This window comes from Silene latifolia, chromosome 2 (genome assembly GCF_048544455.1).
Source record: "Silene latifolia isolate original U9 population chromosome 2, ASM4854445v1, whole genome shotgun sequence".
Classification (NCBI taxonomy): Eukaryota; Viridiplantae; Streptophyta; class Magnoliopsida; order Caryophyllales; family Caryophyllaceae; genus Silene; species Silene latifolia.
This window is the reverse complement of record NC_133527.1, coordinates 5,531,428-5,544,806: the sequence shown is the minus strand read 5'-3', so window position 1 is coordinate 5,544,806 and position 13,379 is coordinate 5,531,428.

Here is a 13,379-nt window from a genome sequence, read left to right as displayed (position 1 = left end):
GTACGGGGGAGGCTATATCCACCACCGCCCCGCCCCATTGACATCCCTATCGAGATCGTCCATTCTTGTTCGATTATGGTGATTACCACCATGGTTAATCTTTGGTGTTTTTAGAGGGCTAACCATGATTTTTCACTAGGTAAATAACGTTAGCTGATACTATAAATTTGATTACTGGTCTTTTTTATGAGGATTAAACTTAGGAAAGGATTTACAAATACAATCCTATTCCAAAAACAATTATAGTCCTTGTTTATGGCAACTACTCATCCTTTAGATTATATGTTAATACTTATTATTATTATTATTATTATTATTATTATTATTATTTTCTTTTTTGACAAATATTTAATATTCCCTCATATTCAGCCTAAAGGTCCCCTTTTATTATAATATATTTCTCACATATATTAGAGGAAGGGGAACATTAGGATGAATATTATATTTACTTATTTTACTACACTTGAATGAATTAATCAAGCCAAAAAAGTTTGTTCATTTTACGGAAGGGTAGGTCGATGAATATGATTGATCCGTCATAAATATGGTAGGTAGTTCACCCATTTTTCTTAAATCTTCGCAAATAAGTGTGTGTGTGTGTGTGTGTGTGGGGGGGGGGGGGGCGGGGTTTACTACGTCTCGTATAACTGTGCTGTACATATTTCACAGAAATCTCTACTCTTATTGCTGTTTGGTTGTGTAAGGAATTTCACTCTCTTTTGTTTTAAACATTTACTATAAATTTCAAGTATGAATGAGACTATGAGACTTACTTTTCCCTTGACCTCCACTGAGTTATATAAGAGACCGTCTTAGACGTGAGGCAAACAAAAAAAAAGAAATGTAGACAACCGTGATTAATATGCCAATAATAAATTAATAATAACTCGAGCTTTAACAATTACTCCGTATCATTACTCTATTAACTGTTCTTCTGTGAGGCCTTGCACAAGCACAGGAACTGAGGTGGGCCACCATTGCTGCTCGAGTCTATGAAATCTTCCCAAATAATCATTATTAAAATCTTTTGAAGATGTTATGAATCTTGTTCGCGTGTCGCACAAAACAAACTGTTTTTCGGAGGCAAGATACATATAAATCAGCTTGTCATTGTATGGGTGTACCCCAATGTCCTTGGCCGTAATGTACTGTTCGAGTCTGGTGTTTGAATTCCAGATGGTAGTGTAAATGTCAATACAATTAACAATGCCTTTGCACAAGCCTTGAAAAGTCATCTCCCACGTAAGAGGTGCTTGATTCGGGTTCAACTTCCACACTACCATCTCCAATTCAATATTCGTCCCATCTTTTTTATACCACAAGCCACGTCTACGTGTGCCCACTCTTTCAGGAGTATACACGACTAACAATTGTCCAGCGGACTCTAGCAAATACCCAATATCGGGTAGTGGCAGCATAAATCTAGCCTCAAGAGTCGTGTCACAAGTGTCATTCACATCAAACGGGTCCAATCCCACCAAATATAACACACTTCTAAAGTAGATGATACCATTACAAACAACAATCTGTGGTTCTGCACTCCACATACGGAGTGTTGGATATGCCTCCTTGGGGATCCTAACTTCGATTCCCTTCCATTCACCAATCTCTGAACAATAAACCAACAAATAATATTTGAGAATAGACTTTATTCTATGATCCACAAAAACTTCCACAACTCTAAAATTATAATCTTGAGTGTGGGTATAAGGTGGTTGGCATATCAAAGCAGTCGCTGTTATCGGCATCCCATGATAAGGACGTGGCGGAAGAGCAACACATTGCTTGGTTAATGAATTGATAATGTAATAAACTCGGCTATCTCCTTGACTGGTTTCGTTATTACTAGTACATAACAACAAGTCCTTGAACGTGTCCCATATAGTGAAAGTATATGGTCCGCTTGTTTTCACCGTGTTTGTAATGAAGGTCCACGCTGGCTCATCGTCAATAATGTTGTAACCCGAGCCCTTGAAAAGGGTTGTGGTGATTTTCTTATTGTGGTTGGCGAACAGGATCGGAAAGTTGAGATCCGAGATTAAAGAATATCAACGCTTGTTCACAGAAGTGCATGCTAGTACCGTTTTAAAATTGGGAAGTCTAAGTAGTATTTGAGTTAGCATATCATCATCTACATCTTCCATCATATCATATCATCATATATTATATTAAAGCAGAAACCGCAAGTCCCGTTTTTCGCCATGTGTCACAGCCCCTTCAGATGCCACGTGTCACTCTCCATTTTAAAAAAGAAAAAACTGAAATATTGCAATATATACAATGCTTAAAAAATTGTAACTTACTGATTTTGAACTTTATTCTTCCGAAATTTAAGGAGTTATTTTCGGTGGATAATTATTTGTTACAACTAATTTATTGGGGGCAAGTTTGCATAATATCATGATACTGATATTATTATTATTATTAAACATATTAATATACGTTACATATATAATGTTCATATAATCTCCATAATAAATGCACTATATATGTTAATATCCATTTTAATATAAAACTAATCTATCATTTTCGTAAACTTACCATATTATCGCCGCAATCACAATAAGATTCAAAAGCAAAATCAATTACTGTAATTATTTCCATAAATAACTTTGACTTTTAATTCAATAGCTGAAGAATGCGTCGTCCCATCATATATTATATTAAAGCAATAACCGCCACCCCCTTTGATTGCCACGTGTCATAGCCCCTTCAGATGCCACGTGTCATTTTTTATTTAAAAAAAAAGAAAAAAAAAAATTAACATTTGTAATCATATCACGTGAAGTTGCAAATTTTAAGATTTACAAAAAAATCTCATAAATATATGATATCTGCCCAATTTGAAGTATTTTAGAAGTTACCAAATATTACAAAAAAAAAATCTTCGAATTCCTAAATCAAAGCTTCAATTACGTCTATCAATCCCCTAAAAAACCGAAATAATATAGTCAAAAATTTTACATTTATGGATTACAATTAAAAAAATTACCAAACAAAAATTAAGCAAAAAAATTCTACAGATTTTTGCTCAAAATAAAGCAAAAGTATTCTACAAACAATATTGTTACAGAATTTTAGGTCTATCAATTCCCTAAAAAACGGAAAGAATATAGTCAAAGATTTTACATTAATGGATTAAAATTAAAACATTACCAAACTTTTACATTTATGGATTAAAATCAATCCCCTACTAATTTAGGGTAAATGTTAGGAGTTGTTTAGAATGAACAAATCTGTAAATTTTGTAAAACTTGCCATAAATTTACTGCAATCACCGCAAAATATCACAACAGCATATCAATTATCATTTATATAATTATTCCATGATTGATAGCAATATTATTATGAAAGGAATATAAAGATACATGCTTTGATTCTTGATTCAGTTACCGCAAATTTTGGTTTCTATATTCTCTGTGCTCATCCTATCATAATTTACTATAAAACGATAACTTATGAAAGAAAAGATGAACTTTCATAATAACCATACAAATTCCATGACAACCGAGATTGTTACTATGGTGGCGACAAGTGGAATCCACAAACCTCCAACCGACTATGACTATACCAACAACTAACATAGTCAACGTTGGAGTTAGAGGCCAGGGTTGTCGACCAAATGGTGGCGAATTTGACTTCTTTTAGTGAAACAAACTTTCTTACTCCGTATTTCTCATTCAAGGATTCAAGGTCGAGATCTAAATGCTACTCCTTATTTATTTGGTCAAAAATCTTATATACTTAGTAACTAATTTGTAGGAGATTAATTTTATTTTTTTATTATTATTTTTTTATGATAATGTAGTTCTTCATCTCAAATCTCAAATTTATTTTACATTTTATCATAGTTGTCCACTTTGAACTTTCACTTTTAAATACTTCAAACAATATAAAAGTAAACCATGAATTTTATGAGTTTGAATCATCAAAACTACATATTTATTTTGTTCATATTGTCATACAGTCATACTTTTTAAAAAAGTTGAATCCATGGTGTATCTTACTTTTCCAATAGATACACCCATTTATACGGCGTCTAATATTAGTTTCAATGTCGTTCAACATCGAAGTAAATCCTAAAATAAAGCACGAATCATAGCAACAAAGTTGTAAATGTAGATTTTATTGTTGCCTTCAAATGTCAATATGTGATTGTGAAAAGAGGAGGTAGCTTCGCACCAAAAAAAAAAAAAAAGAGGAGGTAGCTAGGGAACGAAAACACTAAGGTGTGCGTCCCGGAAAGCTGAAAAATAAGTGCGTACACAGTACACTACTAACAAAAAAAATGTGATTCATATAGTAGTGTGGTATATACCATCCTTTTGCAAAGTTTGGTAAAGTTATGCGACACACGTGCATTTACAATGTTTAAGCATTATCGATTTATTGTATCCATTAAAAAACTAGGGTCTAAAAATAATTTTCGAAAAATTTATACAAATTTAGAGTTTTAAGGGGAGGGAAGACTGGGATGGCGGGGGAGAGGGCGCCTGGTGGTTAAAGGGAAAAGGGTGGAGGCAGTGGGCAAAGGATTGGTGGTTGAGAGACGAGTGATGGCTTGGTGGATGATAAAAACGGATATTCCATTTAATTCCATATGATATTATTCTCCATATTCTTAACTGATAAACCTTTTACATATAAATGATGATATAATATACGATAATAAAAATGGATATAATATACGATGGGGCGGGGGTACAAGTTAGGGCGGAGGGGACTGGTCGGAGAGAGTAGATGGTGAGTGAGAGTGGTGGATGTTGGTTGTGCGCGAGTGGGAGATCGAGGCAGCGGTTTGGTCTGACAACGGTGGCTTGGCGTGTTTGTCGGCCGTCCAGCATAGATCCACATGTGGGTAATGGGGGTGGTGGTGTTTGGATTTGGTGGTGCGTGGATGGTGGTCGTGGTGTGTACTATGAAATTTTTTGTGTTTTTTTTCTTTTTTTTTGGATGCAGTACATGAAAGGGGAAATGAAAGGGGTGTAATGGTCATAAGTGATAGTGAGTAAAATATGTACTGCGAAAATCAATACCCTTAATAAATCATCATTTGATTTATCTTTTTTTTGTGCTCTAAAATATAAACTACTCTTCACAATACTTTTTTTTTTAACTTGGAGAGGTACTTTGAGATTGATTTAAAGAATATATCTAACATATAATTTTACACAAGTGACAATACAACAGTAACCAATGACTTAGAATTTCACACCGGCCATGGTTGTATTTACCACCCATTTTTTAACTTGCAGGTACTCTAAGGTTGATTTAAATAAACAATTGACCGGTTGATTTAAATAAACAATTGACCGGGACACCCTAGAATGAAATAGGCAAACAAATGACCGGGACAAAGGGAGTATCATATAAGGAGTTCCTTATCCATTGTTTTACACAATTCGGGTCCAGATCAAGCTTGGGTCCTGAATTTGATTGTCGGGTAGGGTTATTTGGATAAGGTCAATTTTGACAAGTCTAAGTTACTTCAACCTACTTCGACTATTTGCCAACCAAATACATGTACCGTGTAGGATTTGAAAAAACTCAAGGGTATCATGTATAAATACCCATAAAAAGAACATAAAGCATGAAAATCCATAAAAAAATATTTAAATTTGTAACACGGGTTAGACAAGTCGGGATAAGGACGTGTCATACTGTCATTACGATTTGAGACAAAATGTGAGCTGATATGAGCCAGATAAATTTTGATGTATTGGAAGACAATCGTCTGTTAAATGCATTTAAGAAATATTTTTGGTGAGTGATTGGCGAAGCATTTTAAACATTGTTCCCGTGGTGAATGGGGCTAAAAAATGAGCTTTAAATCGTAACTTTCGTATCTATAATATTCACCTCAAATAGGTTTTTTTTTGCAGATATACAAGAAGATAATATGAACGTGATGCACATTGTGTATGCTTTTAGGGCATGATAATTATTATATGATGTTGGATATACAAATAGTTATTTGTTTATACTCGATTAAAGTCACATAATTTACTGTTTTTTACATACAAAGTATGACAATTACAATTATAATTATAATGTGGTTATTATTTATAATGCAAATTTGAAGATCGCCCGTGCAGGCACGGGTTCAAAAACTAGTTTGCATATAATGCTAATCGATTATTAAAAGAGGAGATCACACTCAAATAATACTGATACAAATATACATTTAGTAATCGTCATTAGAACCGAGATTGTTCTTACCTCTAATATTGGTTTCGGACTTTCTGTCATCTTTGTTTAATAGGTACAATCAATATTATTATTTTTGTCAATATATTCCGTCATGTTATACAATTGTTAGAGTTTTAACTTTTTATTCTTAGTTTTACATTATTAAAGTTAATTTTCTTATTTTTTTTTTTTTTGAAATTGTCATCTCATTAATAATCAACTAGGCGAAGGTTACAATGAAGATAACAAATAGGCAAAGGAAAATCAAGATTGCTAACGTAAAAAATACATTCAAAATAACTATCTAAATACTGGTAATGGCGCTGCCGCTCCAAAATCATAAATTTCTTGAATCTATGAATAATCGATGTCTTTGCATCCTTCTTGATGGAGGGAAACAGTGTAGCCGTCTTGATGTATTCATCCACGAAACAAATCTGATAATCTCCCCGTCGATTAAAACTTATTATATTGATAACAATCCCACGAAAAAATGGAAAAACCCCGAAAGAAGGGACGGAACAACAGATCTCACCAAAAGGGAGACTATTATTGAAAATAAGATAGATCTGCATAATATTAGTTGTTTAAGAAAGCTTTTGTGGGGCTTACCATCGATGGATGATCGATGGAAGCCCCCGAATAAAAATGGAGGCTAGGTTTTTTGAGAGGGTTTTTTAGAGAATTTTCTTACTTTTAGATGTTGTTTATCATAATTTATATTAGCAAATATTTATGTATAATCTATCTTCCATTTGATGCTATACTGTATGTTCATTATATCAAACTCTTGCAAGTCAATCGAAGATTAACAATATTGCAATTCACACTTATATGACGGATAATGTCCGTCTAAAGTGAGAATTTGTGTTTTAGTTATGCCTAGCTCCTTTGATAGATGGGTGAAATCCGCTAAAAATGTTATCGACTAATAATCATTTCGACAACTAATCGATGATACAGGATTTTACTTCATAACCAGTGGCAGAGCCAGAGATTAAAAAATGGGGGTGCACGTCGGGAAAAAAATTGCTAACAATATAGGCGTAAATTATTAATAAAAATAATTTATCATGCTCTAACATGATAAACATATCGTCTAGAAAGTTAAAAATATCAAACAAAATTGAAAATCATCCGATGATATTTCACGTTCTAAAAACGCTTCAATACATCATCATCCTCACTAATCTACATCTACATGATGGGAGGAACTCTTGATCGTTTTCATCAAGAAAATAACAAAGGAGTTAAGAGCAATAGTAATAACAAAAGACCCTAAATGCCAAATGGTCAAAGACTATGAAGATATGGCCTAATATATCCCACAAAATATCTCAACTTTCCATAGTTTAAACACGTAAGTAACAGAACTCATCACGTATTCTGCATTTGTATATCCAATTAAAGTAAAAATCTTGATCTATTTACCGATATAATCAAAGGAATTGATCAGTAGTAAACCGCAGTCACACTATTAATGTTACATACATACATGCATGTCGTAACAATCAATAATGGCGGCATAATAAATGAGTTAACATCAAAATTAAATCTTTCGATACACCAAAATTTCAATATAATTATCTTATGACTTAATTATATAATGACTTTCTTGCAATAAATATGCCCTACCCCCTTTCAATTGTGAAATACTTGCAAAATAAGATTTAAAGAGTAAACTATACTCAAATATATAATTTTAAATGAGTTAAAAGTTAATATAAGATGGGTAAAGCGAAAAACTATTTAAGTGATTGAGTAAATTATATGCATAAAAAAGCAACATCCTTTAAGGAAAGATAGCTAGAGAAGACTGTTTATTCATATTTTATAACTTTAATTAATAAGATGAATATAATTAACATCTGAGAAGACAAAATAATAACAATAAATCTCTCTTAAAACTCACATAATTTAATTAGAAGAAAAGAAAAAAAAATCACAAAGTATTAATGAATTAACCTTATTACACCTTCACTCTAAAAGTTATATATTTAAGATCTACTTCGATTATAACTATACATCGCCACCCGTGCATGGCACGGGTTCAAAAACTAGTTGTTGTTGAATTAACACCATAGTTAATCTTTGGTGTTTTTAGAGGGGTAGCCATGATTTTTTTTACTAGGTAAATAACGTGAGGAATGTAAATTTGATTTACAAATAGTCAAATACAATCCTATTCCAAAAACAAGTCTAGTCCATTAGGGTAGAATCAAATTAGATTACGAAAATATTTCTTTTTCCGTTTTCGTAATCAAATTAGATTACAAAAATATTTTTTTGTTATGGCAACTAAGATGTTTGACCTAACTTCTTGAAAATGAGTTTTTGTTTTTAAGCTTAATTTTCTAAAAGTATTTTTAAAAAAACAGAATTAACAAATTGCTGCTTCTATTTTTATAGGGAAAAAGGTGGGTTTTTTGGCTTTTGAGAAATTTTGTTTAGCTTTTTAAATAATGATGTGTTTGGCCAAAAAGTGATTTTTAACTTCAAAAACAATTTTAAAAGCCGGGTCAAACACACACTAAAACAATTTATAGACTATACAACCAATTGTATATGTTGTACGGCGAGTTTTGTGCTAAAGTATCCGAGCTTTATGTTAAAAAATATGAACTTTATTAGAAAGTATTGAGCTCATCCATTTACACATTAAAAACGTGAACTTTGAATTAGCTCAGAAAGAATACATACAAGCTCGGATTACCCATGATCGTAATTTTGCATCATAAAGAGATCGTCTTCACTTTGGGGCACGAAATTGTGTTTATAGTTTACAGTTTTATACAATAATATGTACAACATACTACATTACTACAAGAAATTGTGTTTTATGGTTCAAAAAAAAAATTATGATTAACACGTTCCATTTATCATCAAAATATCAAAATATATATGTATTCAGGGCTTACTCAAGAGAAGTATTCAGGTACCAAGTGACTCATAATGTTGGAGTCTAAATCCACAAGTGAGGGGTGTGTTGGAGTATAAATCCACTTGTGAGTCCCACATCGGTGAAAAAGAGAGAGATTGTCTATCTTATAAGGCCTAGGGGTGTTTCTCCCATTGCCAATTGGTTTTGGGAGATAAGAGCATTCTTGGGCTTGTGAGTTAGACTTCTCTCCTCCACCGCGGGTAAGGCCAGACCCATCTCGTGTTTATTACATAATGGCGGTATATAATACGCTCTTCAACTTGATTATAACTTACGGGTACATGACAGAGCGAGTTGTATTGAATAAATGGTTCACTTCGGGTTTTGAGTTGGGACTGATCTAATTATGACGAATCTAGTTTTATTGAATGGTCGATGATTGTAAAATAATGAGTGTACGCATATATTGTCACTGATTTTTGTTAGTGACGATCTTAGACATGGGACAATCAATCAATATATCTATCTATCTATATTAATAAAGGAAGCTTTTTTCGAGCGATTATAAAGAGTCCAGCTTTTACAAAACGCTTTTAATTTAAAAAATTATTTAAATAAGCAACAACATAAATTCATATCTAAATGTGAATTTTTATCTTAAATATTTACGGTGTAACAGAAATACAATCCCATGCAAATTCTACTACTCCTTAACCCACATGCTTGGCTTTCAAAATATTGACCAAAGATTTACGTTTAAGTATTTCTTTCCAAGAGGGATATTAGTTTTATTAGAATTTGAAGCCATATTAATTACTACTACCGACATGTATTGTATATATATATAGTGAACTTTGTTTTAAAATAAATACAAATTCTGATTCTTTATTCTTTATCGCTACTCTTTTTTTTTTTCATGTCTTTACTCTATGCATCATATATTTTGATTATTTATTATTTATATTTTAGGTAGCGGTGTTTTTTTTGTTTATATTTTGATGTTCGGTTTTGATAACCTACTTTTATTCATTTGTAGGCATCATGGCGTCGCGGAAGATTGACTTTGTCATCGGGTAATTTGTATGGTTTTGTTAATATTTTTACTATTTGAAAATTAACAAACTATGTTTAATGTATATGGTAGAATTGGTGCCCGAATTTTTGAGTTGTACTTCGTATAAGATTTGATAGATTCACGTCAAAAAGGTAATTTAATTTACACCATATATAACTTTTGTTTTTTTAACCTCATTGTGACTTTGTAAGCACACAATGAACATTTAATATATCTTGAGTATAAAATTGTTAATATAAAGAGTTAATGAACTACGACTATGTTTAGAAGTTGGTATTTGAGAGTCCATATTTACTTAAAATAACAATGGTGTTGATTTGCGCTTTGGTGTACAACGGTGGATAATTTGGAGAAAAGCTTAGTAATCCACTCTCAAATAAGGAATGTGCTCAAAATTGTTTATTTGTTTTATTCCATAGGAGTTAATTGATCATCATTATATCCCGATCAATGTATGCTAATCATGGTTTTTTATTTTATTTTGTCATCAACCGATTCTTAATTTGGTATCATTGGTTAACCCGCATGTATGTTTGTAAGCAAGCACATGGTAAGATTTTGATCATGTTGTAAGGCAAGCAATAATCCGTCCAAATTGCTAGCCATGTGTATTAAAGGTAAAGTTGTTAGCATCAAATATTACATACAATTAATTAATTACTCTATATTTTTACTATGTACTACAGAGTAATATGCTATACACTCAAAGACCACCCATATTTTTCGATATAATACGCACGCAGAGCAAAACGCCGAGTATACGTAATAACTTGCAAATAAAGAAAAGATATACGGAGTAATAAGTTGCAAATAAAGAAAAGATATACGAAGTACTTCGTATACGATTAGTGGATAGGGCAATCCCCTTCAGGGTACTGAAGACAATTTAATAGATAGATTCCGAGTCAGGAATCAAACCCCTGACCACTTACTTAACAGATGAGAGTCCTTACACTCGCAAATTTTTATTTTAGTTAAATGTATCATGCCTTTTTTTCTTTAAAAAAATGATCTGATGACAAGATCACAAATTCGCTTTGACCATGCTTCAATAAATACCTTCTACTCCATACGTCTCTTTTAGGGCTTTGTATAAAGATCTGCATGCATACAGTGTGAATTGATAATTATATTACTCCGTATGTATTCAATTTTCAATGAGAGATTTGAGAGTCCATCGTGGTTTAGTTGAACTCATATGTTTTGTTTTACTTCCTTGGTCCAAATTATTTATTTATTTTTGATTTTGCAATTTTGGTATAAAGTTCAAGAAGAAGAGAAGGGATTATTTAGGGGTATTATTAATTTATTATTGACTAATAAGTGGAAAATAGGTTATTTCCATTTTAAACTATTCCGAATATAGAAAGGTAAATAAACGGTTGAGACACTCATAAATGAAAAAAAGTAAACAAACGACCGAAATGGAGGATTAGTTTATTAAGTGCCAGTAACCTTTAAAAGACGCATCACTTAATTAAAGTGATGAACGGGTTGAGCCACATATGACAATGTTTTTTATAGAAAAAATATTTGAGTCTCTAAATAGAATTCAACCACCTTATTACTACACAAGTCACAAACTCAAAGGAATATAGAATCATACTCGGGATACTACCTGGTACTCTATTTGTAGAATTTAACGTTCATTTCTCAATAGGATCAGGCAATTCTAGAGACTCCACACTTTCTTAAACACTCGAGTATATTTAGGATATATAAAGATAAATATTGGATTACTATAATAATATAACTCCTGCACTTTGCATTTGACGTCTATTAAAACTCTTTTGGGAAAAAACTTTTATGCCATCTATATATACCAATAAGAAAATAAGAAGTTGTATTGGTCTTTCCTTTTCCGTTCCTAATCAATATATATGTCATACTTTTTTTCTACTTAGCCGTTGTTTCGTTTTAATAGTAGTTCATCCTGCTACTTTTACGTCATATTCAATTGTTGTTTGTTCTTAATAATGATATATGTGCATTGTTTTTGCCTGTTTATCTAATATAATGTTGTTACTTTATTTACATATGCTTAACTAATAGCTTGAGTTTCTGTTTTTGTAGGAAGTATTCCGTCCCGATTGAGACAAAATCAATTAGCAGCCCGCCGATTTCCAGCAGGATCATATGAGTCTAATGAGTGACGCTATGAAGGAATCGACGTGAACGTAGCTGAAACCCGATACATGGTGGAGGTGTTGATGTCCAGCGAACTAGATATAGTCCGTCCAACGACGCGATACTCCACTTAGCTTATTCTGACTCCTTCCGCTTGATGTAGGTGTTAAAGTTCAACCTTATGGAATCTGGCCTCTTTTGTGTACTGCCATGGTTGACTATGGCTATCTTTGCAAACATAGGAGGCTGGATTGCGGACACACTTATCAGCAGAGGCCTCTCCGTGACGTCTGTTCGTAAGGTAAGCATAGTGTAGATATTTACTCAATCTAAGACTTGCTTTCATGGTCAGTGTAGTCTCGAAGACATAGACATTCTGATTATTAGTGCTTTATTAACATCAATATTGTACGTTGTATGGCTTCTCTACTTTGGATATCGGCTATTAAGTCTATTTCAAGGCTTTTGTCTTATCTTTGTTTCACTATTTGTTCGATAAACATAGCTTTACCTTCATGACAAATATGGTAAATGTAGGTGTATAGTATAATACATTTAACCAAGTCCATTGCCTTCCGATCGAAAATTTTCATTATTAATTCTTGTTTCCCGATTCGCATGCTATTTGAAAGATTTTGTTGAACACAGACGCCCGTTTATCTAACTGAAATTCTTTTTGAAACAACAATTCAGTCTTTTCTTTTTCATTCTTCAACCCTTCTCCATAGACCATACTGAGGATATAATTACGAGTATGATTTATGAATGACCACTTTTGGTTCATGTTAGATTGACATTTTCTGAGGCTCTTATCATCTGTCTGCAGATCATGCAAACAATTGGATTCCTTGGCCCAGCTCTCTCTCTCTCTCTCAGTTCTAAGTAAAGTCAAGACACCTGCATTAGCCGTGCTCTGTATGGCATGCAGTCAGGTATCTTCCGACCATTTACTCAGAAAACGTGAAATCACGGAGATACCATGTAGAATTTCCCCTTTTTTAGCGGAACATTATAAGTAATTTTAAAGGACATGCAGAAAATGTATGATTAATCTCTTAAAGAAGTTGAAGAAAACAAATAATAAGGCTAATGAGTGCCGCTATGAAG